Raw genomic sequence first — 27,067 nt, forward strand, 5'->3', positions numbered from 1 at the left:
ACTTACACAGAGTCCTTCTGAACACATTAGGGGGTCAAATCCTGCTCCTTGAGATTGTTATATTGCTGGTGATTGGGAAAAGGCTGAGATCTTTGAGAATAGGGACAAAATTTAAACAGTGTGAATGTAATTCGTTGGCATGAGTGGGACTTAGATGTTATCTTTACTTTTTAAACCCTGGGACTGCAAATAGTATAAAAGCATGCCTACATAAATGTCTATATTATATCTCTATGTTGAAAACCATGTTTAAAAGAGATTTCTTCTAATTTATATGGCTTAGTTTTTCTCTCTTCTTCGTGATGTGATACTTCAAGCTACACTGCAAGTATAAGAATATGAGTTTATTAAGTTTACTCAGAAAACTATTCAGTCATCTGTATGAGCTCTTGGAGCTATGTCAACATTTTCTTGAAAGATACCTGAGATTATTTGATGTTTACTTTTTTAAGTACAGTATTTGTGAGTAAAAGTGCACAAGAACATTTTATTACATTTTAAATGTAATTCCTGATCCCAAGGTGCTGTCTATATAAATCTGAACAAACCTACGGAATCGCTATCTATATTAGATCTGCAAATCCTCTCAGTCCCAGAACTGGCCACTGTGTTAAGAATAAGAGGCAAAAGTGAAATTCCTTGGTAATAAAACTTCTGAGCCTTGACAACTGTGAGGTAATGCCATTTCTTGCAGCATTGCCTAGACCTTTCAAAGTACACTACTCTTTATTATGTGCCTTTCCTCTGCCCCTAAACCTTCACTTCTAAAGTGCACATCTCACAGGTAACTGCTATATAATGTACTTTTCAATCAGCATCCAAATTCACTCAACGCAGCATGGGTTTTAGATAAACTAGGAAGATGAGAAATGCAGAATAAAAGGCTTAGTGTGTATGACACAACTTGCCTGTTCAAAATCTTTTGCTATCTATGGAGAAATATACCAAAAGAGCTCTTCTCCAGGGTAATTCGTTGTGGTCTATCTCTCCTTGCCATCCCTGCATATTCCTACTCTATTCGTTTTCGGGATTTAAATATTCTTGCAGCTTGTTCTCACTAAGACTTCAGGCCAAGTGTCGGCAACAAAATGATTATACCCTTGGATCCATCAGCTCTGCAGGGGGAGTTCTGCCCATTAAGCCCCAATGCGTGTGTTGGTATTGAGGGAGCTTTACTCTAATATGCTTCTCTAGTTCTCCTAACAGTGGAATTAGGTAGCACTGGAAGGGCTCAGATGGTTTTCCTTTTTTGCTGTCTTCGGTTTCAGGAAATAAAAAAAAAAAAAAATTCTATGGGTGAAACGAAGGGTGAATTGGATTTCATCTGAAAAATAGTGGGGAGACTCACAAGGGTGTGTCTCCTAATTACCAGATCTCCTATAACTGATGTGTAAATCCCCTAAACTGGAGAACCTAAGCACAGCACTAAAATTAGTGTTGTGGTTTGTAAGCAGATCCAAGCTTTTGTATTTTTTGCAGAGTAATTGCTGGCTGCTGCTGTTATTATTTACACTTGCTCATGCAGACCATGGTGGGCTTGTCTCTGCTGGTACTGTGGGCAGGTTTAAATTCACTCTGATCAACTTGAAATACCCTGCTGAGAGGCTCAGGTTCAGTATCGTGCTAATGAAGTATGTGACTCTTGGACAAGGGCTGCTCTCCATCTGGCATGCACAGAGCATGGGCTTGAGTAGGATTTCAGTTGTGTGCAATAATCCTTATGGATGTACGCAAGTTTTTTGAGGACCTAACACCTGAAACAAAAACCTGGTAAAAATACAGTTCCATCTCAATAATGCATGCTCCAGTGTCAACAAGCACAGAGTTTATGGAACCACTTGTAGATAAAGGTAAGGGACAGCTAATGATTATCTACACAGATTTATATTAATAATATTATTGCTTGCCTTTAATCAAGCTAATATTTACTGTACAAGGTAGAGAATGGCTAATATAGAAACGTGTGTTATGCAAATTCCTCTGAGCTGGTCAAACAGCAGGTAAACTGGTAATGGCTTGGAGCTGTTCCATGTACAGTGAATCAACAGTTTCCAGCAAGCCAGCCCAGCAGGAGTCTGCACAGTTACCTTTTTGGTGCATATACAGATGGGAGCTTCTATGGTGACTGCTTTCCTCTGGAAGTAGTAATAGTAGTTTAAAAACTTAAAGTATTTAAAAGTTTAAAAACAGGAGAAAAAACAAAGTAGTGAGAAAACTAATGGATAGATTGAATTTACCCTTATACTTCCAACCCAAATTTTCATCCAACTTAGCTCTGGTGGGACTTTCTCCCATCTTTAAGAAATAGCTGATGTCTCTCCTGTGGTCCTGTGCCACTTCCTTTGACATGCACAGAGAGGCAGGTGAGTGGGTTTTGGAGCAGCTTGATCCCCTCTATGGAGAGGAGTAGTGCTGGAGCTGCTTGTGTCAGCCCAGGGCAAGATGGTGTCCTTGCTGCGTGGGTGAATCGTTAACAACGACTGCAGGGTCAAATGCCAGTCCTTGGGCATGACCTTTCAAGCTGATCTGGCAGCAGTGGTGAAGATAGTGAAGTAGATGACAGCAATCCATAGTGACTATTGCAAGACATTATAGCATGGGCAACCAGTGTGAAGATCTTGAGAATAAATTCTGTCTAGGCTAAAGATTCTCCTGTTTCAAGAAGTTGGGCTGCATTGCTGTTGAAGGGACTTGCTGCTATCTGGTGCTGGAGCTCACAGGATTAGTATTTCCCACAGTTAGCACTGAAATAAGTAGGAAACAAGATTTTTGGGAATTAAACAGTGAGTAGCCTGACTTTCTTTCTAAATGTAAGGCTGGTGCAGTACATTCATACTGGTCAGAGATAAGTGACTCTTCCCCGTGGAATGTGTTATATTGTGTAAATCACATTAATTGTAAACAAGCTGAAATCCTCTGTCACTGATTCACCGGTGACCTGTATAAGGAAGCAACACGTGCTTGTTTAAAAAAAAAAAATAAAATCATCTACTGCTCAGATGAAAGACATTGGCAAAATAACCAATCTGTAATGCAGATTTATTAATAGTCATTCACTGATTTTTCTCTGAAATACTCTTCACGTAACCTTGACTTTATTAAGTAGTCCTTAAGGTGCATTTTGAAGACAGATAATGAGTTTGGGGAATAGTCTTATCTACATCAAGCTAATCTTTAACAGCTTGGAAGGGAACTCACAGAAACTTTTCCACTTTAAGTGACATAGCCATGTTCAAATCAAGCCTTTTAAAATGTCATTTTAATAGGAAGAGTTTACAGCACTTTTAATAGCTACACTTCATAGAGGAATATGATTTAAAGAAAGGTGATAGCAAAATTTATAGAGTTTTTAATAGTGTTAATGGGGCTGGAGGGAAGTAGCGACGGAGATGCAGGCACACAACTGCGTGCATTGAGTGGCACTTGGTGTCATGATTAATAAAGACAAGGCAGCCCTTCCTTGGAGAAACAGCTTCTTTCACAGCAGCGGGCTCTTTAAAAGGGAGGGCTTGTGGGAAGCAGGGGGCTTGAATGGTATTTGGCTGCTGAGCCTGCACATGCCGCATTGTCCAGCCTCCATGGGCAAGAACCTCCTGACTCTGCACTGACGTGCAACCTGCGTGTGCAGGAGGGAGTGAGGGCTGGGAGGGAGGGGTAAAAAGAAACTTGAAGGAAAGCAAACCCGTGGTCATTATTTTAATGAGACAGCTCTGAGTTATCCCAACTGTACTTTCTCCTTGGTTTATGGAATGGCCTTGACAATGATTTTGTTTTTCCTGTGTTGTGTAGTAATGCAGATATGGATGTGCATCCATAGGCAAATGCTGACCTTTTCTTCTATTTGCTCATGCTGTGGGCTGATTTTTTAACTCTCTTGGACAGCCAGACAAACTACACGAAACCCTTCTGCTGATTCCAGTGGGCTTAGCTCATGTTGTTTTGCTTTCTTTATTGTTTGGGCTTCAAATGTCCCAGCTTTCCCGAGCGTGCACACATTTGGTTTCTGACTAATGCAAGGCCTCCGTCAGAGGGACAGTGTTTGTCATCCCCCAACCAGAGGCTCTTGGAGTTGGGTCATGACTCAGACACCACAAACTGTACACAAAACAGACCACAAATTCCTCCAGTGGGTCTGAATGAGGCTTTCCGAGAAGCCACTTCCCCTGCTGGTTATGCACTAACTTTGTAACTCTGGCTGACAGGTAGCAAATAACTATAGTTCTGAAGTGGCTTTTTAAAAACATATTTAATTGTTTTTGTGGCTGTTTAAAATTCTGCTTTTTTGTGTGTATGCTTTATGGAAATTTTGGCACTGATTAGTGGTCCAATGCTGGCAGTTTTGATCTGAAACTTACATCTTAGCCTGTTCCACTAATATTTCCTAGAGCTGCTCTCATGTGAGTTGTGCACAAAACCCATAAAGTGGCTGTTTTCTGCTCAAATGACTCCTGAGCTTTGAGAAAACATGATGAAATGGGGCTGGTGGGAAGAGAGCTTTGAGGGAAGCCTGACTCCTGGTGAGTTACCCAGGCTGGGGACCCACAGACATATCCAGTTTGAAGGCAGAGTCAGGGTTAACAAATCTGCTAACAAGCTTTACACGTTTGCTGACCAGTAATAAATCCCATCTTGATTTATTGCCAAATGCACTTTGGCGTGAGTCCTCAGTATCATTTTGCAAGTGGATGAGGAGCAAGTTTTGATCTTAAATCCTTGCTGGAAAACCCAGTTGTGAGAACCAGTCAGCCCTTTGATTTAACTTCTCTTTTTCTTTAACAAAACAAGAGAATTCATCTGCCAACACACTATTCTGTGCTCTTTTGTCAATAGAAAAGTTGTTTTGCTAATGGTTATCTGTCTGCAAGTCCTTGACCTGCTTGTAAACACATTTCTGCAGGAAAACCCTAGGCCATGGCCTCAAGCCTTTACGTCAACAAGAAGAGATAAAGTGACCAAAACTTAACCTGATCTGGCCTGGAGTGCCCTCTACTGCCCCTTGACCAAATGCTTCCCTAATCTGCGTCCTTCTGAAAGGAACAGATTATTGTGCAAGTAGTATTACCAAGAATTAAATCAATTTTCAGAGCCTGACTTCTTCCTTCCTTCCCCCATGCCCATAGCCCAAGTCAGTTGAGATGCTGGAGGTTAAAGAACGAGGCTTGGTATGTCTGGGTGTTGGAGCAGGAGTTTTCCCCCAAATTGCCCCTCTGCTCCTGCTCAAGACTGTCAGTGGTCCGTTAAGCTGTGTTGTACCTTCCAAACTGTGGAATATTTGGGGGGGGGGGAACAAAGTTCACCAAGTTGCTTTTAAAGGCCTTGATCATTTGGCATTTGTTCTTTGGTATGTCCAGGGTTCAGGGAGCTGCTGAGCTCCTGGTGTTGCTCAAGTCATGGTGGACGCTCTGATTTCTTCATCAGAGCTGGGCTAGGAAAGTTGAGGCGCTTGGCAAAAGGGAAGTCCCATGTTTGTGTGAATGAGAAAAGGCAAAGCTACAGAGCAGGTCTAGAACTAAGGTGACAAACTCCAAATGAACGGAAGCACCCACAGTGTTGGGCCCCAGTTCACACCCTGCTTCAACTGTTCTCGAGGCAGCTGCACTGGGAAGTTTCATCACCAGATGGCAAGATGGTGGGTTGTGTTCCTCCAGAACAGTGTTTTCTAATTGCTTTTTTATAGTTCAGTTACAGGTTTGGCTCAGTGCCATAATGATGAGCTCACTCCTTTGGCCAAGGCTGGTGGTGGGATTGGGTCAGACTGAACTGGGCTGGGACAAAGATTTGAATTAGCCAGACCTGATATGTGTAGATAATCACTAGATGTGAAGCTGCACGTGACAGGGCAGAAACATCTCGGGGTCAAATCTGAGGGGTCTGAAAAAACCCAAAGCTAAAGGAAAATGCATCTGCTGAACTATAGGTATTCTCCTGTGTGCTGGTACTGAAGGACCTTTAAATGCTGCAATTTCTTTTTTCAGGGCCTACTGGTCATGGTGAACAAGATTGTTCACCTCAAGGTGAGATTCAGGCAAGGAGCTGAAATCTGTGCCCCAGAGTATTTCCCACTTCCCTGGGAGACAGCTTTTGTCTCCTTTTCTCATCTCCTACAGACAGGTATCCTATGAACTTCCTCCACACGTTGGGAGGAGAACACGAGATCTTTCAGGTATCATTCCAGCTGTGTTGTTTCCTTAAGAGACAGCTGTTTCACAGTCTTCTTTTGTGTGCTTAACCTTGTTTATCTGAATAAGACAGTGATAGTTCCACTTCTGCGTGGTGGGATTAATTCATAAGCTTTAGCCCAAATGGGATAAAACTTTCAAGGTTAACTTACATTACTTACATTACTATTACTGGATAAAACTTGCAAGGTTAACTTATCATTTCAGCTTCCCTGTCAGAAAATCAAACTTTGAGGAGCAAAGTGTTTTGTTTTTTTTTTCCTATGGAAAAGATGTATTTAAGAAAAAGTGTTCTTTCTTTTTCCCCAGCAGAAAATCTGAGAAAAAAATTTCAATCTACCAAATTGGAAATATAAATAATTGAAAATAATTGCTTTTCCTTTTTTTCTTGACAATATTTATCTCCCCGTATCCAAAGTTTAGCAGGACTGTGAAAATGAACACCACTAGATCTGTTGGGCACTTACTCAGACTGAAGTAATTAACATTGTGGTGATGAGAACTCACCCTTCTTGTATGGTACAGTGTTGCTTCATCAAAGGGCTGGCAGAACCTATTCAGTATTCTCAACTATTTTCCAAACCAAACTTCTGAATACATGTTAGCTGTTCTGATTAAGTCAAACTCCTGAACTCCCTCCAGGCTCTGCACTGGAGATGATATTTATACAGCACTAATGGAGAAAACTTGGTGTGTTTCAAAAAATAATTCCCAGGCAAAGCAAACTTGTGTTAGAGATGCAACAAGGAAATTTGCAGGGTTCTCTCTCTCTCCCTTTTGTTTCTAAGGTTTTAATTCTCAGCCCCCAAATATTACAGGTGAGGAAGCTTTGAAAACGTGAAATGACCCATTGCAACATTTGTGCTTCTAATCAAAATATGTATAGTCTTTTAGTTCCCAAAGCTGCCAAAATTAATTGACACTGAAGTTTTGAAGTGACTGTGGTAATTGAGAAAACTTTCTTCTTGTTGTCATTTCAGACCATTTATTGGAGGGAACACCTTAGGCTCTGGTGCCTCTAATGACTGTCAGTACAAAATGAGTACTTGCCATGTTTAGAGGTGAACTGTAGTAACAGTGCCTTGAGTCTTCAGCTGAGATCATGGTAGTTTATACTGTATATATATAGAGAGAGAGACATTGGATGAGAGAAAGGGCACACTTTAATTTGCGTATTTATGCCTTTCTTAAACCAATCCATCTACCAGTTCACTCAAACTTTCCAATTTCTATGATTTGATGAGCCACCACAAGTAGTAACTCTATAAGCAAGAAACTGTATGTGTGGCTTTTTTGTGGACTCACACTCATATAGATGTGTGTCTATATCTGCTGGCTGACGTAACAAATACCTTTGTTTTTAGAAAAAGAGGATTTTCCTTAGGGACTTTAAATAGATTCAGAGGATATTCCAAGGTATCAGACTGTATTTCATATTGTCAATAGCGGGACCTTTCTGTGGAAAATGGGTCTTTTCCTGTAAACTTAATAATATTTCAGGATGGTGAAATATACAGTAAATGTTAAACAAGAAAAGAACTAAATTGCAGACTATTCCCTGGTCAGCAAAACCTGCCCATTATTTTTCAGTTTGCTGAATATGTAGTTTTTGCCATTTTTTTTTAAGCTGTGACTTTCCAGATTCATGAGGGTAGCGTAGGTAATCTTCATATTTATAAGGACACACTGTCAACTCGCTTTTCATAATTTATAAACTTTTTTATTTTATTCCCTTTCCCTGTTGGAAGCCTGAAACTGGCATGTTTCCTTAATAGAGCTGGGGGAAAAAAAAAATCCCTCAGCATTTTTGCTTTTGGAGATGATTTCTCAGAAAAAAAGCTATCTGTGTTTCATGCAGAAGAGTTATCCAAAAAGTAGGTATCCTACTTGGCTTAGTAGTGCTGAAATTAGTGCTGTAGGGTCTATTTTGCAAGTGTTTGCATGTGTTAGCTTTTCAAGTTGCAGCTTGCATTTCAGTTTAGTGAGGGATTTGTCAATATGTTACAAGGCTTACATATCTTTTTTTGACATGAGTTGAATAAATGTTCATGGCTTTGTTTGGTTGGACTCTTCTTTCTCCTTTTTTATCCAATCCAACCGCCACCTTTTCCCCACTGCCTTCTTCATAGAGCCTCTCACATTCTTCTCTCCCACTGTTTGCTCCTGGCAGATTTTTCCTCTGCCCCAGCTCCGTGTGACTGACAAGGACAGGCACCACTCTTTCCAAGATGAAATGGAAGTAGTTTGATAGCCATTTCCTCTTCCCCTTTGTGATTTCGCTGAATTACTTTTCAATAGGGTTGACAAAAGTAAACACTTCCAGGCATTCTGATTAACCTTGCTGCTCAGAAATATTTTGATGTTTTCAGAATTGGTCCCAGAATTTGCAAGAGGCCAACTTTGCTTTCAGAAGTAATTCACTGCGTTGATACTGATTTATAAACCACGATGAAATTAAGTGACTGGGTACTTTAAAAAACATCTCTCTCCTGGGCTTGCTAGTCACTATTATGGCAGATATAATCTGTTTGGAATTAGTTTAATGGCTGTTGGAATTTAAAAAGCTGGTAAGGATTGATTCAAATTGAAGGTCATGAACTCCTTTACCCATTTCTTTGTGCCCCTCACTGGCACAAGGAAGGTCCTATTTCATGATTTTTTGGCCACGATGCAACTCATCTGCTTAGATGAGAAGGTGCTGATGTAATTAAGCTGAAACGTCGTCAGGGAAGAAACTGTTAATATTTAGTAACTAACATATAGTTGACTCTGTCCATCCATCTTTCAGTCTGTCCCTCCTAAGTTTTGAGCTTGTTAGTTTCAGCAAAATCTGTCGCAGAAGTAGACTTATTTATTAGCATTTTGCTAATAAAAACTTTTGGAGAACTGAAAGCTAGTGGAGGGAAGGTTTTCCTACAGCTCAGACAGTGCAGATCTACAGGTAGATTTGAGCACACTTTGGTGTATTTGGCTCTTCAGTTGGCCAAATAGGTCATGTGAGAGTGTCCAGGAAGGGGTATTCAGGAGAGGAAGGCAGCATGGTGGTTTAGGTGATGTGCAGGTGACGTGTCTGAAGAAACTGGTCATCATTCTGTTTGCTCATGGAACAACTTTTCTTTTTTCCCTTGTGAAACTGCAGAGGGCCAACCCCACTTACGTGCCACTCTTACCAGTTTGGATTTCCTTTGCTAATATCCTGAGGAAATAATATGTCTGTGGAGTCTATTTCTTTTGATATTACTTTAGATTGCCCTGTCCTGGGAGTAACTAGGAAACCTGGGGACAAATCGCGTCAGAAAAAAGATCTATGAGACATAAACATTTTTTTCTTGATATAATTAGACTCTATTATGAACTTTTCTGCAGGATTACAGCAGATTCTGACCCTACTAACCTAGTATCAATCCTTCTCTGTGAGCTGTGAACAGTAGAGAAGGAGGAGGATAGATACTGCAAATGGCTTAGAGGCTTAGGTGCAGAAGGCTCTGAGTATCAGCACCATTTCAAAGGATCAAAGGGGGTCTGTGACTCTCTAGCCATGCTAATTAATGGAAGAAGTGGTATTTGGTCTTCATTATGGACTTTAAAAAAGAGAAGTCAAGTGGTTTGTCCTGTGGTAAAGCACTGAACAAGGCTAGTGAAAGTAATGGAGCTGGCTCCAACAGCTTTCAGCACTGTTTCAAGAGCATGGAGCCACTTATGATGTCATGCTCAGGCAGTGCTTTCTTAAAGTTAAATGTTTGATAAATGCTGATATATTGCCTGATCTGAATCCTTAATATGTTCCCAGACAATGCACCCCTTGCAAAGGTCTCCAGGTCCCATGCCATGGAAGCATGCTTTTAACTAAGGGCCCTGTGGACTTTTCCTGTAACCCTCTCCTTTGGACATGAGCTCAGCAGGGCAGATTCAGTCTCCCACCAGATTAGGCATAGATTCACTGTATGCCTTGCGTTTAAATATCCATGGGTTGCTACAGAGGTTAATTGGAGGTCAATGGTCGGGATGCAGATCAGCAGCACTAGCGAAGGACCAAAGCGCTGATGGGCACAGAAAGCAGGAGGGGAATTTTAGGGGCATTCCTGCACTGTATGTTTTATTAGCTCTCAAAAGGGGAGTGTAAAGCACTTTACCGAATCCCAAACAATCCCTTCTAATCTCTGACCCTTTCTTTGACTTGTTCAGATACTGCTTAAATTCGAGAGAAAATCAGTTGTTATGGAAGGCTTACATTTAAACGTAGGGACAGAGCCAGATAATGCATTCATGTGCCTATTGCCCATGTCTTTACACATGTCTACATATGTATACCTGTACCTACCTTTATGATAGGTATCTATGTGACACATACAAACGCATGTTAGTCCCGTAGAGATGGTAAATGAGGTTTCCAAGAGAGGAAAATCTGATGAAAACTTTAATTTATGCATATCTTTCCTGTAAGTATCTAATGCATGTGACTTCATGAGTGCATTTATATCTGTGACTCCGTATTTGTGCATGTGGTGCTTGGTAGGCTTATGGTGTGAATGTTCATTTTAAACTCCTTTAAAGGCACAGAACAAAATGGCTAAGGGTGTGTTTTTTATCACAGCTTTGCTGTAGAATGTGATGGCATGTATGATCATTGGGTATTCAAACAGTGAAACATGTAAAGCTATTTTTCTGTAATTGGTCCCAGGGTAAGGGGTTGATCTCATGTACAAAAGGCACCAGATATGCTCTTGGTACAGTTTCTAATTAGGGAACCAGGAAAAAACTGAACTTTGGAAACTGTGGTGAGTCCATGCCTTAAAAAAAAAAGAAAGAAATAATCACTTTGACCTTGAACTCCAAAAGCCCTGAAATCAACTGATTTTTACTCTTTAAGCTCCTTAACAAGCATGGGGATTAGAGGCGAGCTGTGTAGAACGGTTCATATTAGATATAAATGATAATGGACAATAGAAATTCATCTATGAGCTCAGCACAGGCATCCTGTGCAAATTCCATTTCACCAAGATATGGTGATACCATGCTACGGTGTTATATATACCACTGATAATGATGTGGTTTCATTGGTTGGGAAGAGACAGAGGAAAAACTCAGTTGCGCTGGGGCAAATGAAACTTGCAGAGATGTGCAATCCTGTCCTAATCTGAGTCCGTTTAAGTAACCACAGCTCTGTGCATCAAAAAAGGTCAAATAATCCTTCTAACTCATGTAATGAATAAATTGCCTGTTTATCTCTCTACTTTGAGTATGATGAAATCACCTCCTCAACAAAGAGAGAAAACTTACAACAGGAGTAAACTGACTTCAGGCTGAGGCTGCATATTTCGGTGGCCTTCCATCTGTCCACAGCTAAATGAGGAAGGATGCTGTTGTCACATTAGAAAAACATTTTTTCAGCGACTACATTTTGTCAGATTTTTCCCTTTTCCCCTCTCTCTTTCTTCCAAGCAAGGCTAAAAAATACTCTTGTCCTCTTGGGGAAAAAAAAAAAGGATAAACTTATCACATCTTGAATCGGAGAAGTGCATTGCATTTTCAGAAGAAAAACAACAGGAAAATATCTGTATGAAGAAAGGAGTTAATATGACTGCAAAGTTTGGGTTTGATAAATGTTACCCATTCAGCAGATAGTGTTGCCCTTGATAATATAGAATCATAGAATCATAGAATCACCAAGGTTGGAAAAGACCTAAAAGATCACCCAGTCCAACCGTTCACCTATTCCCAATAGCTCCTACTAAACCATGTCCCTCAACACAACATCCAGTCTTTCCTTGAACACCCCCAGGGTCGGTGACTCCACCACCTCCCTGGGCATCCATTCCAGTGCCTGACCACCCTTTCTGAAAAGTAATACTTCCTAATGTCCAGCCTGAATCTCCCCTGCCGTAGCTTGAAGCCATTCCCCCTGGTCCTATGACTAATGACACGAGAGAAGAGGCCGACCCCCAGCTCACTACAACCTCCCTTCAGGAAGTTATAGAGAGCAATGAGGTCCCCCCTGAGCCTCCTCTTCTCCAGGCTGAACATTCCCAGCTCCTTCAGCCTCTCCTCAGTTCTTCATATACCCAGTTCTTATGCAGATCTTGAAGATTATTTCCCTTCTGAAAATTACACCTGGTGGAAAGCTATTGCTTCTTTTCAAAGGCACCTCCTGTTAACCTTTCTGTTTGTCTAAAGGAGTGAATGACGTGGCTAAACAGGCTACTGCCTGCCATGAGAACTGGTTGGAAATGATGTTGCACAATCCTTTTCCTCCTCCATGTCACCAAAATGGTTATTTTATTTCACTTCTCTCCATTTCTGTCTGTGTGGCCTGGCAGACCTACTGGAAAGAAGCCTAGAATAATATTGTCTCAGCTAGCTGATAGGTGTGAGGGCACCTGTGGGCAGATAGAACTTGTGTCTGTATCACAACTTAGTACACAAAACTCAAAATTGTCATGAATTTGGGACAGTCTCCAATTTCCCCTGAAAGACTTGGAAAGCGATGAGCAAAATTAAAAAGCGAGGAGTTGATTTTCTTTTTCATTAGTTCTGGCAGCTTCCCTTAGAAACACACCCATGCTCAGCAGTATCATTCTTTATTTAGCTCTGAACAGACTGAAGGACCTCAGTGAATTCTTCCTCCCTCCTCCTTTGCAGATAATAGCGATGATGCTGCCACATATTTTGCAAAGTGCTCTTTTCTGGAGCTGAAGATTGAGTTGCATCCAACGCGATAGACCCCACTGGCAGCCTTGTGTTCTTAGCAGAGACATTTCTTTACCATGCCAAGTTATTTTTAAGTCTATCTAATTTTTTTCTTAATTTTTTTAAACCAGTACATAAAAAGAAAAGCTATTGAGTCGCTCAATCAAAGTTAGTTTATTGCTTACCCAAGTGTTTAATAAACCTATTCCAACTCTGGACATAGCTTTAAATACTTCATTGACTGTAACAAAGCAGATTTTTCCTATCAGACCAAAGTGGCTCTAGCTCTAGAAACTATAATTAAGCACTAATTATGAGCTCTACTGGTCAGATAGCAGAAAGCCAGGTCCATTGTGCGACTGGCAGAACTGGCAATTAAAAGAGATTATTGTTGTCAGAAACGGAATAAAACAAACAAAGAAAAAATTAGGAGAAAGGGAAGACTTGCAATTGACCTGAGTAAACTTTTCTGTGTTCGTGGGCTTGGGAGATTATGACATCGTGAACACAAAGCCTGAAGATGTGATGGGACAGAACAGATGTGGGAAGTTTTTCTGGAAAAACATGAGTTGGGTAACAGGTTGTAGAGTCGCATTTTGTTCAGCTTCACTCTTCTAGATTGGTAGAAAATACCTTAAAGTTCAAGACTGTGCTTAGAACAAAAATATTTTCAAAGCAAAAAATTTGTCTTTACTATTCTACTCATTCTTGCAAAGCGTTCGGGACCAGAGAGAGCTACGTTGCTCTTGGGCTTAAGAAATAGAAAATGAAATTGAAATAGAATGAAGAATAGATTGACTTCCTAGGAAGGGGTGGAAAAGGGCCTTTTACAACAGGTGAAAAGGAAGTGCGGTTTTATAAATTTGTTCCATTTTAACGTGACTGGCTTCTCTTCTAACTTAGGCCATTTTTGCACTGGCTTAACTTGATTGGCTCCAGTGGAGTTTTCAATTATGCCAGATACCACTAAAGTGTTATTAACAACCTGCTTGGAATTTCTCTTGAATGTCTGAAGCTGTTTCTGAGCTAACAACAGTCTCCTTTTTTTTTTTCCCTACTACTTCGAAGTAAGATGTTCATTCTGCAGGAAACCTTGATGCCCTCTTGAAGCAGAATGCTCATAACCAAAATGATGTGACTTTTCATATACAAATTTTAAATTTCCATGGGAAATATTTTCCAATTACCTCTAGTGATTGCTATGCTAGTCACAGTTCATATATTCTTAGACCTGATGCAGTTGCTCATGAGAGCCCAAAGTCCCTTACACTCACGTGAGCACATTACAGCTTCCTGGAACACTGCTTGGGCTTTTAGGTGATGACTGGGAACTTGTCCAATATCAGAAGGTAAAGGGCAAACAAAGCCATGGAAATGACAATATTTCCTAGTAGCAGTCAGGTGCCTCTGTCCCTGGTTTGTGATTGTGCCTAAAAGTAACAGCACTTCTCTCCTGTCTTTTTTTTTTTTTTTTTTTTTCTTAAAGCAATTTGGATCTTTTGGAAGAAAGAATTAATAAATTTCAGATGTTCCTGGTGCTTCTGTGCCAACTGGCACTGGAGGGAGCTGGTAACCTTGCCCAACTGCACTATATATAATTATTAATTAGAAAACAACATGGGAAGCAATGATCCTCTCCCCTAGCATAAACTGGAGGAACTCACTGAAATCATGGTACAAAAGAAAATTGGTTTTACTAGAGTACACTTGAGAGCAAACTTTATTTTACTTTGACTACTGGATCACTGTCCAGAATGGAATGATGGGAATTAATTGGAAAAACTTGGGTGCTCATTTTATAAATCAGCTGGCAGAATTCCTGCCATAATTAATGGGTCTGACTGGCAACTTTCCACGAATACACACCCATTTCCCACTGATTTCCACCACACATACATGCATTTTGACGGAGCTCAACTTGCAAAGGGATGTATTTAAGACTTTATAACTGTCCCAGTGACAGCAAGTTCTAATTTAGAACTCCTGTGTAATACTTGTTAGGAAGTTTTAATATCAAAAGGGCAGCCAAGGTCTTCCATGAGAAATTTCTAGACAGTGAAAGAAACTAATCCTTTTTAGTGATGTTTGGCTTCTCCTCTGCGGTAGCTGATCTCTGATTTCATATTTTATATCCATGGTTTGTTAATGAAATTTTCTCCTTTAAAGAGTAACCAGGCGAATAGAAAAAAATTAGCTGATACTTTGCAGTAAATGTTTGAAGTGAAATTCAAGTAGCAGCCTGAGGCTCACAGTATGTAAAACCAACTACCAAAGTTTTAGGGGGGGCTTAATCTATTTTTCCTTCTCAGGGGACCTCTGCTGTATTAAATTCTTTGGTTGAAGAGAAGCAGCCAAGTTGGCATTAGAACTGACTTAGCAATTTACATCTTTTGAAAAGGGATTAGCAGATTTCTAACATTCCTGGTGCCACTATGCCAATTGGCACTAATAGGGTTTGTAACCTCACCCATCTGCTCAGGTCTACCTGAAGGGTGTTCTGGGGCTCGCTATACTTTCTTCAAAGAGAAAGAGAAGAGCAAATTAAGCAGCAAGAGAATTTTTTATGTCCACACACAGTGGCATTGCTGTAGTTTGTGGTGCACACAGAGGAGAGAGGCTTGCTTCAGGCTCATTTGGGTTGATATTTTTTTTTGAGTGTTTTAAAATGCTTTGATGTATGTGAGGCAGTGTCTCATTCCAGTGCTTCTAGAATGGAAGCCTGAGCTAGATTTCATTGGAGTTTCAGTGTCATAGGGGTGGGTTTCATCCCTGGATTTCATCCTGGTCTAAGTTAGTGCAACTTGTAGCCCACTGAGGTACAGTGTCAGATCCAAAATTTGGCACAGTTTTCTTCTGAAGATGTAAAGTCAACCAGTAAGGAATATGAGGCATGAGTTGAATTTGGATGTTCAAGTGTTCTTCCAAAGTTTTCCTGGAATGTGTAGCAATGCCTGTTTTTAGCAAAATATTCAACATTTCTTCGGTTTATTCCCTGGTGAGTGGTTGGGAGCCGCGTTACATTTCAATGTATGTTTTTTTTTAATATTCCCAAGAATTCTACTGATTTTCCAGTTGTGAGCAAAATGCAATCTTCTGTTTTGTGGGACTTATCTTCCATTTCTCATAGGTATGTGGAAGGCTGACTGGAGGAGGAAAAAGGGTTGTGCAAAAATCCCCAGTGGTAGAACAGGCACTTTATTAACTGTTCTAAAGGCAGCTTAGCTTTAGTATCACCCAATAAAGTTATTTTGCAATTGAAGATGCCCACTTCCTTCATTTTTGGATAAAAACAAGAGGATGTGACACCACTGCAGTTACGCAGACTACCAGGTAGTTCTTATCCAAAATCAGGTTCAGGGCCTCCCACTGTGCCCAGAAAGATGGGGAGCTCAGATGGTCAGAGCAAACCCTTCTCAAGGCTCCACTGGGAAATAACAGTGCAAATCTGTGTATCAGGTATGAGAGTGGGAGCTTATGTTATAAATAAATTTTGATGGGTGTTTGCTTGCTGCCTTCCCATACAGTTTTTTTATATTTCTTATGTACATTGTCTGATATTACATGCTTATAAAATGTCAGTTTTTTAATAAAAGACCACCTGTTTGCTTCCTTTTAACACTCCTGCAATATTCAAAGCCATATAAAACTCTGTGGGTACTTCTGTTAGTTTAAATAAGATGGGCCAAAGCCAGCCTGTACTGCTCACACCAGATTTCTTATATGAGCTGGGACTGTGACAATGTGTGCAGAGTAATTGAGGATAGGATGCCAAATAGCTGTAGCTGATTTCTTTCTCCCACCAAAGCTTTTCCTGTTTGATCTGCCTGGCTGCCTGCTGGCTGGGGTGCGTGCGTGTGTGAGCAGAGGTAAAGAGGTAAGGGAAGTGCTTTCTGCACATCAGTCACGAGAAAGCTCTTTGTCTTCTTTTCTGAAATAAAAAAAAATTGTAGCAGGAACTTCATTCAGCTGCTCATTTGGATAAATCCAGACACCCTGGTGTCTAGTGAATAGGAAGCAATGGGAGGTCAGTGTGTCTCAGTGCCATGGGAGGAGAGGATGGCCCGAACTCCACAGCAATCAGAGCGCAAATGTGTCATAGAATCGTTTGGGCTGGGAAGGACCCCTAAAGGTCATCTAGTCCAACTGCCCTGCAGTGAACAGGGTATATACACATACAGACTGCTGATATCTATCGCTGTCTAGAACGTGTGTATGATGTATGCACATGTGTAAGACTACTGTCATGCAGTGAAAGTAGCACCTTCCATTCACTGAACTGAGAAAGAAGAAATTCAAATTAAAACCCCTCCAAAATTACTTGAAACTATCCTGAATTACTAGGAAGGTAAAGCAATGGCCCAGCAGGGAGTGGAAAATGTAATAACGACAACTTTTATGCCTAAAGGGAAGGCAGGAATGAAATCAGTAAGATCCAGTGGGGCCAGGTGAGTAAAGAGTCAGCCAAGCAAGGAGTGTGAGATGCCCAGAGGCAGTGCAATGTGCTGGCAAGGAGCCACACTGCCAGGAGAGAGCAGAGGAGTGTGAGATGGAGGGAAAGGAAAGGAAGAGAGACAGCACAGCTTTGTGGGCAACAGAGAAGTCTTCTGGTAGCCCCTTGGTGCTGTATGCAGGTGCAGGAGGCACATGAAGGCAGGAGTCCACAGAAGGCTGCTGCAAGGCTGCAAATATCATAAGCTTACAATAGGAGAAAGGCAGGGAGAGCTTGGTTGGGGCAGGCAGCACTGAAACTGACTGTGGCTGTCTCATTTCCATCAGCCCATGAAAGGCAACTTGAGAAGCAAGGTTTATGTTTGCCCTTGGCTGTTTCATAGGGGATTCGTTAAAGGGAATAAACTGGCAGTAGGTTCAGATGGATGTGGCTACAGGGACAAAAGCTGAATATGATGTACTCAAAAATGACATTTGCCTGTTGTCAAGCAGATGTGGTCTGCTGGGACCTGTTGCTTTGGCAGAAGGTTGGTGGGCACTGCAGGGAGGGTGAATGTAGCAGTACATGATCAAACCTCCACCACAGCCACCAAACTGCAAACCAGGCCCAAGCAATCCCTTACTCAGGGAGATGAAATGTTTTAAGGGATGTTATCAGAAGACAGCTGAGCATTTCTGGGTTCCTGGGGTGAATTCGCAGCTCTGGCAGAGTCTCTAAGCTGTTCTTGGCAGCCTGGCCTATGTAGAACCACAGATACTCAGGCCATAAAAACTTGACTCTTCCATCTCAACACTGCCTGATCTTTTTCTCACTCCTTTTGCATCAGCTTTTTAAAAACCCCAGTGGTTACAAGGTGTTGCTGTGGCTGTCTGTTCCCAGTGAGCTAGGAAATGTGCAAAGGCAATGAGAATGATCTTCATCCCCTTTACAAAGCCCTGGCTGGTCCTCACTTACGGCCAAGAGATTTTTCTTCCCATTCTTCCCAGATGGAGCACATGATCTGCTGGAGGCAGCTCAGAACCATCAGCTGGCCTGGGTTTGCTTGGAAAGAGGGTAGTAGAACAGGGCTGAGGGGAATTAACAGGTTTTAGGGGTCGGTGTGGCTGCTTAGGATGCCATTGTAGGCATAGCCAGAGCCGTTTCTTGGATTTTATGGCATTTTGTTCTCTGATCACAGATAGCCCAGAGATCTGCAGAGCAGGTTGATTGAAGGCCTTAGGACATGTCAAGGGGAACAAGAACAGGACAGAGTGCCAGCATGCTGGGCAAATGGCAGGAAGCCTGGCTTTATCAGGATGCTGCAGGCAGGAAATGATTTGAAGTACACAGCCTTTTCTTGTAGTGTGATTGAGGGAAGGGAGGAGAGCAAAAGCAGGAACAGCTGTGGCTGTATTTCAAAGTTGGTTTCCATCTTCTCTCCAGTGTTACTGCTTTTGCTTTCCCTATCAAGAAAACAAACAAACACAAAACCAACAGAAACTGCTAGACATTTCTAGTTGCAGTGATTCTCTTTCTTCCTTTCCTGCTACTTTTAAGGCTGTTGGCCAATATCAGAAATATCCAGAGAGGGTTGTTTGGAAGCTGAGATCACCTCTATCTCTGGTTCTTATGGACAGTCAGGTTGTCCTCCCTCCACATTGCTACCCAGGATGGCCAGCTGAAAAGTTGGCTTGGGTGGTTAAAATGCAGACACATGCTCTGCACCAGAGATGACAAACCCTTGGCTTTCTTCACTTTCCTTTTCCAGCCTCTCCCCTGCCTGCCTTCCTTCTGCAGTAATGTGGGAACTTTTTCTTGGCTGTCCTCTTCCCCTTGGAGATCAAACACCAGGCTCTACTGCTGAGCTCCTGAATTTATGACAAGTACCAGCTTCTTCCAGCCTCAGTTTCCATTAAATGTGTACTCACAGGAGCTGTATTGGGACCATTTGTTTTGTCTTTTGGCACTAGCTCTTTTACAAATGAGAACCATAGCAAAGGGCAAACAGTCAAAAAACTGGCGAGGCAGAAGTACAAGTGTTTCACTGCTCTGTTTCTGATGGGAAAGTCTTTGTAGCCCCTAGGCCTGACGTTAAAACTTACAAACTCCTACACTTGTAGCTGTTGTGTAAAAAGCTGTTATTGCCCTTAAAACTAGTCACTGGAGTTGAAAGATAAATATTATTCTATATCTTATTGAATAAAATATATTATATCACAGGTGATGGAGACAGATTGTCTCAATAAATTCTGATACTGTATTCGGAGGAAAAGTGGCAATAAAAATGCTGATGACTTGACACAGGGAGAATATTGAATGTCATTAACATGTTATTTCCTCTCTTCTGATATCACTGTCATGTTCTTCCCACTGTTATAATCTCTATCAGTTGTGGAGTTTTTTTTTATTTTTTTCATTTTGCTTGTTTGAATGAGAAAAATGACTTTTTTTCAGTCTTTTATATTACTCACTACTTGAGAAATGATTACAGATATGAGGTCACATCCTCAAATATAGAAATTAAAACGAGGTTTGATATTTAACAGTACTCTATGCATGGGCTCAAGAGAAACCCTCAAGACTGTCACTATCATCTGATAGGTGATTATGACAAAGTCACAGCCATCTGCATGGTAATAACAGCAATATCTTGCTGTTACAAAATGCTCTGAAAGCTCTTAATGAAGGTAGTTGACACTGTTCATTTAGTGATGGGGGAAGCGGAGAGCTGGGAGGCAAAGCGAGCCACCCAAGGTCATTTGGTGGTCCAGTGGCACAGCCAGATTCCTGCAGTGTGCTCTGCCTCTACCAAGTGAAGATGTATTGTCCTACAACTGCAATGGAACTTGATTTATTGCACACTGCAACCACTTTTCCCAGCTCATGTCGAACTATACCTGTTAGAGCCACAGCCCAGCAAATTTTCAGTCATTCTTTCTAAAGATACTTGTGGTTTTATCTCCTGCTCCTGTCTAGATCTGGGCTCTCTCTGTAAATACGTATGTTTCACAGTGAGGTTTGCGTAGCTGGGAACGTATTTGTGTGTAGTTATGGAATGAGCTTCTAGGAAAACAGCAGTAAGCCTGTCTTCATCCCTTTTACCCATAGTAGAATAAAGCCACCATTTTTCAGAAAGCCTGAATCTGCCCAGATATTCCCATTCTGTCGCTCTGTGCCAGGAAGCCTGTTGTGATAGCCCTACGGGTAACTGAGATCAGCTTGTACCAAAGAGCGTTTGGATCACGTGGGTTGTTTGGCATCCTCGTGAGAGAATATGCTGCTGGCCTTGAATGATAGCAATTAAAGGTGCAAAGAAGTCGTCTGCCTATTTGCTAGAGCCAATATCCAGGCTGGTTTCCTACTGTAATCTTGTATTTTATCCACAGCTAATTGTGAACGACTCCAGGAATACCCACCGCTTCCATTACAGGACTGTTTCATGCACTGTTATAGTTTGTTGTCAGATAGTTTTCAGCAATTAAATTCTAAATTGATTTCACAGTTGCAGATGCTGCTTTTGTTATTTATTTTGGTCCTCACCTGTCCAAAGGAATGGCGTGCCTCGGTCTCTTCACAAATAGACACTGCTGCTTGGTTGAACGGATTATTTTAAGAGCCTGAAAAACAGATTTTTACCTAGAAATAGTATGTCAGACAGCTATAACAGAGTTTAATTCTCATGGAGCCTCAGAAATAATACTGATGGATTTTGAATAGGGAAGAAAAAACATAGATCTTTTGCTAAGTGCCACAGTTTCTACAGTTTTCTATTTGTCCTGGTGTCTTGCAGGAAGGAGCGTTATTTCTCAACATAGAACAAACAGAAGACAGAATTAACTCCATCTTATAGCTGCATTACCACCCTGCTATTCACTTCCTGACTTCAGCTCAAGTGCCTACAGGCCCTGTCCTGCTAAGGTAATGAGAACCTTTCTGATAAGGTAGATATGGGGCCAATAAACCATAAAAGCTTTATGCCTCAATTTACCCAGGTGTAAAATGGGAATAAAATTCCCCATGTTTTGGAAAGCACTATTGTAAAGGTAAGAGGAGCTAGCTGCTCTGTAAAGCTACAGACTAAAATACTATACAGGTGCTGAGTACAAAGCAGACCTCTAATAAAGTTCTCCTTTGCTCAGTTTGTCACCGTTTTTCTACCATGCATCCTGGCAGTGTGTAGCTTCCTTTTTTTCCCTCTCTTCTTTTTAACCTACGCTGGGACTTTTAGAAATAATTCACTTTTGAGCTGATGGTGTATGTCCTTCTTGCAGAAGGATTGGCTTTGGGACAGTTAATTCAGTGACAGGGAAAAAGAGATATTCGCACCATCTTGGCACCACATCATTATTAACATGCAAGCAATTCCCCCTTTTTTTCTTAACATATAAAGAGAACAATTGAATTTTGCGAGACAGGGCTCTTAATCTCCACGATCAGATTCTTCACGGCAAGGAGGGGGTGTAAAAGTTTCTCTCTTGCTCTGTCTCTTCATGGCACATGGTCCCAGCTGTATGACTCCGTTCATGAATATGCATGAAATCAGATATGACATTGCCCTGCTCCCATTAATAATCTTGTCATCTGACTTGTGCAGCATTAAGCTTCAGCCCGTGGCTCCTCATAGCGAATGCAGCCTGAAGGAGAGGGAGGGAGGGGAGGGGAAAAAAGGCCATGCCTTTTTTTATTGGGATTAAGTGCTTGAAAATTTTGGCAGAGGGTTGCCAGGAGAGTGAGGGGAGGGAGAGAAAGAGTGAGAGAAACACACAGGGACAGAGAGACGAGAAATCCTCGATGAATGCGTTGGCTTGTTAGGAGCCCGAAGCGGTGGGTGTAATGGTATGCGAGCTGACCTTGAATATAGCCACTGTGGGTTGCCCCAGCTTTTTTGTAAAAGAAGCATTTGCAGCAGAGGTTTGGATTTCAGGCTTTGCAGTCATCAATCATCTCAGCCTATTCTCCTCTTTGACAGCTCTGTACAAGGCCTGACATTTGACACCCAAGACCCCAGGACTTACACAGAGGCACAAGCGGAGGCCCTGGGGAAGAGGTAGGGAATGGGGAGAAAAAAAAAAAAACAAAAAACAAATCAGGAGAGACATTTGCCTTTTTTCTTTTTTTTCCTTTTTTTTTGTCTTTTTTTTTTTTTTTTTTTAAAGAAGCTACAAAACAAATTGTAACTGTAATAGGAATTGATTTAACAGAAGAAGATCGCATTGAGTTCTGCTCCCTGCTTTGCGCAGGTTGTGCTGATAAGGTTGATCTGAGGAGGTGGGAGAAGAAAGGAAGGCATGGAGATGTTTGGGGGAGCAAGATGGGGCTCATACCCTCAGTTCTGGGATTACCCACCTACCCAAGACATGTGCAGTTTTAATGCAGTTAACTTGCACTTGAGAACTTTTAGGCTGAGCGAGTGGACCAGTCATCTCCATGAGGGTCACAGAGCTGTTGGGGGACACAGGGAGAGCCAGGCTATGCCGAGGCCTGGTTGCCCAGACAAAATTTCAGCAAGCCTAGTTATGAAATTAAGTGAATGAGATGCATTTCTGGGACACTGGGACTCCAAAGGGCACCAACCAAAACCAAGTATCATTTCTTAAAGCAGAGAATTGTTTTTGGGTAAGCCTCTTTGTACAAGTAAGTGTTTACTTGGGCTGGTGGTTACAATTGTTGTGGTTTGGTGTTTCTAATGCAGATTTTTTCTTTTTTATCATACAAATGTTACAGCATCATTCTGACCCAAGAGACTTATTTCTTTTGTGAGTTCGACCTTCATTTTTATATTAGGAAATGAGGATGCCCAGCCTTGATTAAACCTCTTCTATCTACGCATTCTCCTATCTCTCAAACTCACTTGTAATTAATAATAAGAAAGTCAAGTCCTGTTGCAACTCCATGTGCTGTTAAACACACTGTTTGGTGATGCATTGGAACAAGCTGCCCAGGGAGGTGGTAGAGTCACCTTTCCTGGAGGTGTTCAAGAAGAAGTGGCACTGAGTGACATGGTTCAGTGGGAATGGATGTAATGGGTTAATGGTTGGACTGGGTGATCTCAATGGTCTTTCCAACCCTATTGATTCTGTGATTTTAAACTAGATTGCTTGTGAAAGCCATCCATGGCTTGCTGCTCCTCCCATCACAAGAAGGGAGCGATTTCAGGTGCTTCTTTTGCAGATGAGTTCAGACACAAGGGAATTCCTTGTGAGCAGGTGGAATTAAGGATGTGAGTGCAAGCAGGCAGGAAAGGACACAGCAAAACATTTTTCCTTGAGATTGAGCTCTGCAGTGGCACATAGCATATTTCAATGGGTTGGGAGGCAGGTGACTAAAACTCTGCCCTTTCTGCTAACTGTTGATTCAGCCCAGAAATCTGCATCCAGACGGTGAATTTTGCTGACACAGGAGGTCAAGTTAAATAGTCTGGATGATTTTCCAGGAATGTCAGACTGTTCCATTAGGAGAGCTTGGGTAACAGAATGGTTTATTTGAAAAAAAAAAGTCACACTTCCCTTCAGGAATTCTCCATACATTGCTTTTGATCTATGGTGCATTTCTTTTGTCTTTCACTTTGTGCCTTTGCTGTTTGCAAGCCTGTGATTTCACTGCCTGAGTCAACATGTGTGTCAGGCAACACCGTTTCTCTTTCCTGTGTGGATAACTGAGAGGTGTAGAAATAAATGAAAAGTTTGTGTACGTCAAATGTTTGGGGAAGTGTTTCCAGAGCATTTAACAAACTTTTGCTTTCCATAAACAAAACTGCTTGCTCAAATGAACCTTCCCGGAAAAGGGTCACACATGATGTCAAAGTGAATTAGCAGCTTTTTATGTGAATGAATGTTTGCAAACATTGTTCTGCGGTCCTGCTTCAAACTAGTAATCATAGTTGCAGCTCCACATTAGGAAAATCCTAGCTCACTCTATAGGACACACATTTACTGCCTGCAGGGGTTAGGATGAATATTTTTCCCTCCCCCAGCTACAGACTGAGCTAAATGCTCTGAGGACTTTGAGGGTTGCCTTCCTCTAAAGTATCAGGGTTTAGCCACTGCTGGAGGCGTGATACCAAACTTGATGGACCAACAGTCTGATTCAATATGGCAATGCCTCTGCTCCTTGTATTTTTCAAACTGGCTTCTGTGTGCACATGCCCAAGCGGATGATTTATCGCCTACTCAGATACGCTCTTGCATAGAGAAGGGCAGGATCAAACACATTTTCTGTGTTTGTGTGTGTATGTGCATATGTGTCTAGAGAGAGACAGATACGAAGCAGCCCATCAGGGCTGTTTTCTTTCTCCACTTTGAATTTAACCCAGTGTGTGACTCTACCTGTACCATACTGCTTTTCCATTTCCAACTTTCCATTCAATGATACATACATTTGTAGGCTTTTTACTTTTCCGGTTTGTGTTAGGGATAGAGGAAAGTATTAGAGGATATGTATCCATGCTTTGGATGTTTATTTCGTTCACTGCTTTACAGGCCCAAAGAAAATCCCACCAACACCTTGCCACAGCTGCACACCTGACACTTGAGTCTCTTTTCCCCCCTAGTTCTGCACTGAAAATGAGGAATTTGCAACATTAAAAATGAAAAGTCTTAATCTATTGGGAAATCCTTTGATCCATAAAATAAAAAAGGGGTTTTTTTCTTTTGCTCATCTGTGAGCTTTTGAAAAAGATTTAGTTCAGGTTAGCTGAAAAGACCTGAAGACAGGAGTTTGAAAATGTCACCCTAGGTGGAATTAATTACTTTTTAAGAAATGAGGGAAGTGTCATTATAACACATTGCCATCAATTTGTTTTTATGGCAAAACTTCAGAATTTTTTCCTCTATAGGGGGATAAAGGCAAAAGCATGTGCTGCTGGTGATAGCACACCCTTTGGCAACATTAGGATTGCTCCCCAGGCTTCCATCCCAGCTTCAGTTTCAAAAAGACAATTGATTATTCTTCCATATCTGTCTATACACTCGTATATTTGTTTATATAGCCCTTACCTGCGTACTTTTCAAAAGTTAAAGTTCTGTAAGTGCAGATCCCTATTTAATCCCTAACTATCCATTGGAAGTTCAGAAGGAGGGATAGACTGCTGTTCTCCATAAGGCTGGAACAACTTGCTTTCCATTTTTACCTTCATTTTTAAGTAAAAACTCCAGTTATAGATTTACAGGCATGAAGAGGAATGAATGGCAAACAGTCCAGATGCTTCGAGCATCACAGGTACTGAGTACAAAGAAAAGTTGGAAATAATAAATAGAGTGCCAAAAGAAAGGATGGGGATGGGTGGGGGGTGGAGGAAATGCTGAAGAGCATTAAGGTCTGGAGTGATATCACATAAAGATGTAACAACAACTTTGTGTGCCTGGCCCCTAAGAGAGTACTTAAAAATATTAATAAAAAATAGGATAGGAATTGTCTAGCATTTAAATTCTTTAACTGAGACACAAAAGCACGGGCAAAACACAAATCAAAGTGTAACTTCTTGCCTTCGACACGATACAATAAGAGCCAGTATGTTGTTATGTAGTACATCATAAATGTCTAGGGATAAACACAGGAGACCAAAAGAAGAAAGGATGGATCATTTTTATTTTACTTCTTTTTTGTTGTCTGTTTTACTATTTCGGTTATGTTTTTCTCTATAAAAATGATTATTATTCTCCCTGTACCACCACTATTGATGTGAAATTATTGCGTAAGTGAAGACTAAGGGATTCATTTCAGCAGCGGCAGCCTTGTTCCTTGTAGGTGCTGTCGAGGCTGGTGAGTGGGGAGTCTTCACACCAGTGCCGAGTGTGACAACAAATATATGTGAAATATTGCAGATAATTTATCTGCAAACAGACCAATGTGACTTTCCCTCTCAGGCCCCCAAAATGTAATAACCAACTGTGTTCAGCTTCATTCAAAATATTGCATCTTTTTCCCTCACGCATGGGTGGGCACTTCATGATGCTAAATAGGACATTTTGACTGCTCGTATCTGTACCTTGGGGCCTACCAGATCTGAGGGCAAAGTAGTGCCTGCTCATTTGACTTGCACAGCTGCAAAGCTTCCAGCACAAATGCTGCCCGAGCGCTTCTGCACGGGGGTAGATGTGATGGCACATTGCTCAGCTGAAGAGGAAAAATAAAGAGACAATGAACTCCCAGGCTTTAGTGGAATGAGCCGCCCTCCCCAAGCCTGTGAGATTAAAGCAGTGGATTTTCAAGTAGTTCTTCAGAGTGACTAATTTATATGGATATCAAGGATTCAGTTGGAGAATTAAAAAAAGTAGCTAGGGGAAAATATGATGCTCTCTAAGTCCCAGTGGTATGCCACATTCATTTTACTAGAGAGTTTATTCTTTAGTACTTTCATGGATTGACATGAGGGAGGAATTCGCATGTCAGGACAGATAAAATCTCCCTCCTGCCAAAGGAGTCTATTCAGACATGCATGTTAGTAGGTTGATAACTTATTCTGTATTGCAGAGGACTCAAAGATAGACATTTCTCCTTTTATCTCCATCTCTGCACTCCCTGCATACTAAAGATACGGAGAAACAGCAAGATACATCTTAACTAGCCCTCTCAGAGAGGAGAGACTTTTTCTAGTCCATGCCAAGAGATGCAAACTTAAAGAAATAAGGTGTCACACAGACTAATAGCAAATACATTAGCACTGTTTATGCGCATAATTTGAGCCCAGTGTGAATAGTGTTTAAAAGATACAAACCTGGACTTTGTGCTTGTTTGTGGTTGATTCTTTTTATTTTTTATTTTTTTTGCCAAG

General features: G+C 41.3%; 1 long non-coding RNA gene across 6 annotated transcripts in view; it reads left to right on the forward strand.

The window, feature by feature from the left end:
• The window catches only part of LOC122163423, a 267,157-nt gene that overhangs the window by 125,603 nt on the left and 114,487 nt on the right, over window positions 1–27,067 (forward strand). For all 6 annotated transcript variants that reach the window (XR_006169904.1, XR_006169905.1, XR_006169902.1 and 3 more), the window contains exons 4-5: window positions 21,086–21,213; window positions 22,265–22,342. This is a non-coding gene — a long non-coding RNA (uncharacterized LOC122163423). The remainder of the gene's footprint in view (window positions 1–21,085; window positions 21,214–22,264; window positions 22,343–27,067) is intronic.

This window comes from Centrocercus urophasianus, unplaced genomic scaffold (genome assembly GCF_019232065.1).
Source record: "Centrocercus urophasianus isolate 14NV4802_14NV808 unplaced genomic scaffold, USGS_Curo_1.0 seq_23, whole genome shotgun sequence".
NCBI classification, from domain to species: Eukaryota; Metazoa; Chordata; class Aves; order Galliformes; family Phasianidae; genus Centrocercus; species Centrocercus urophasianus.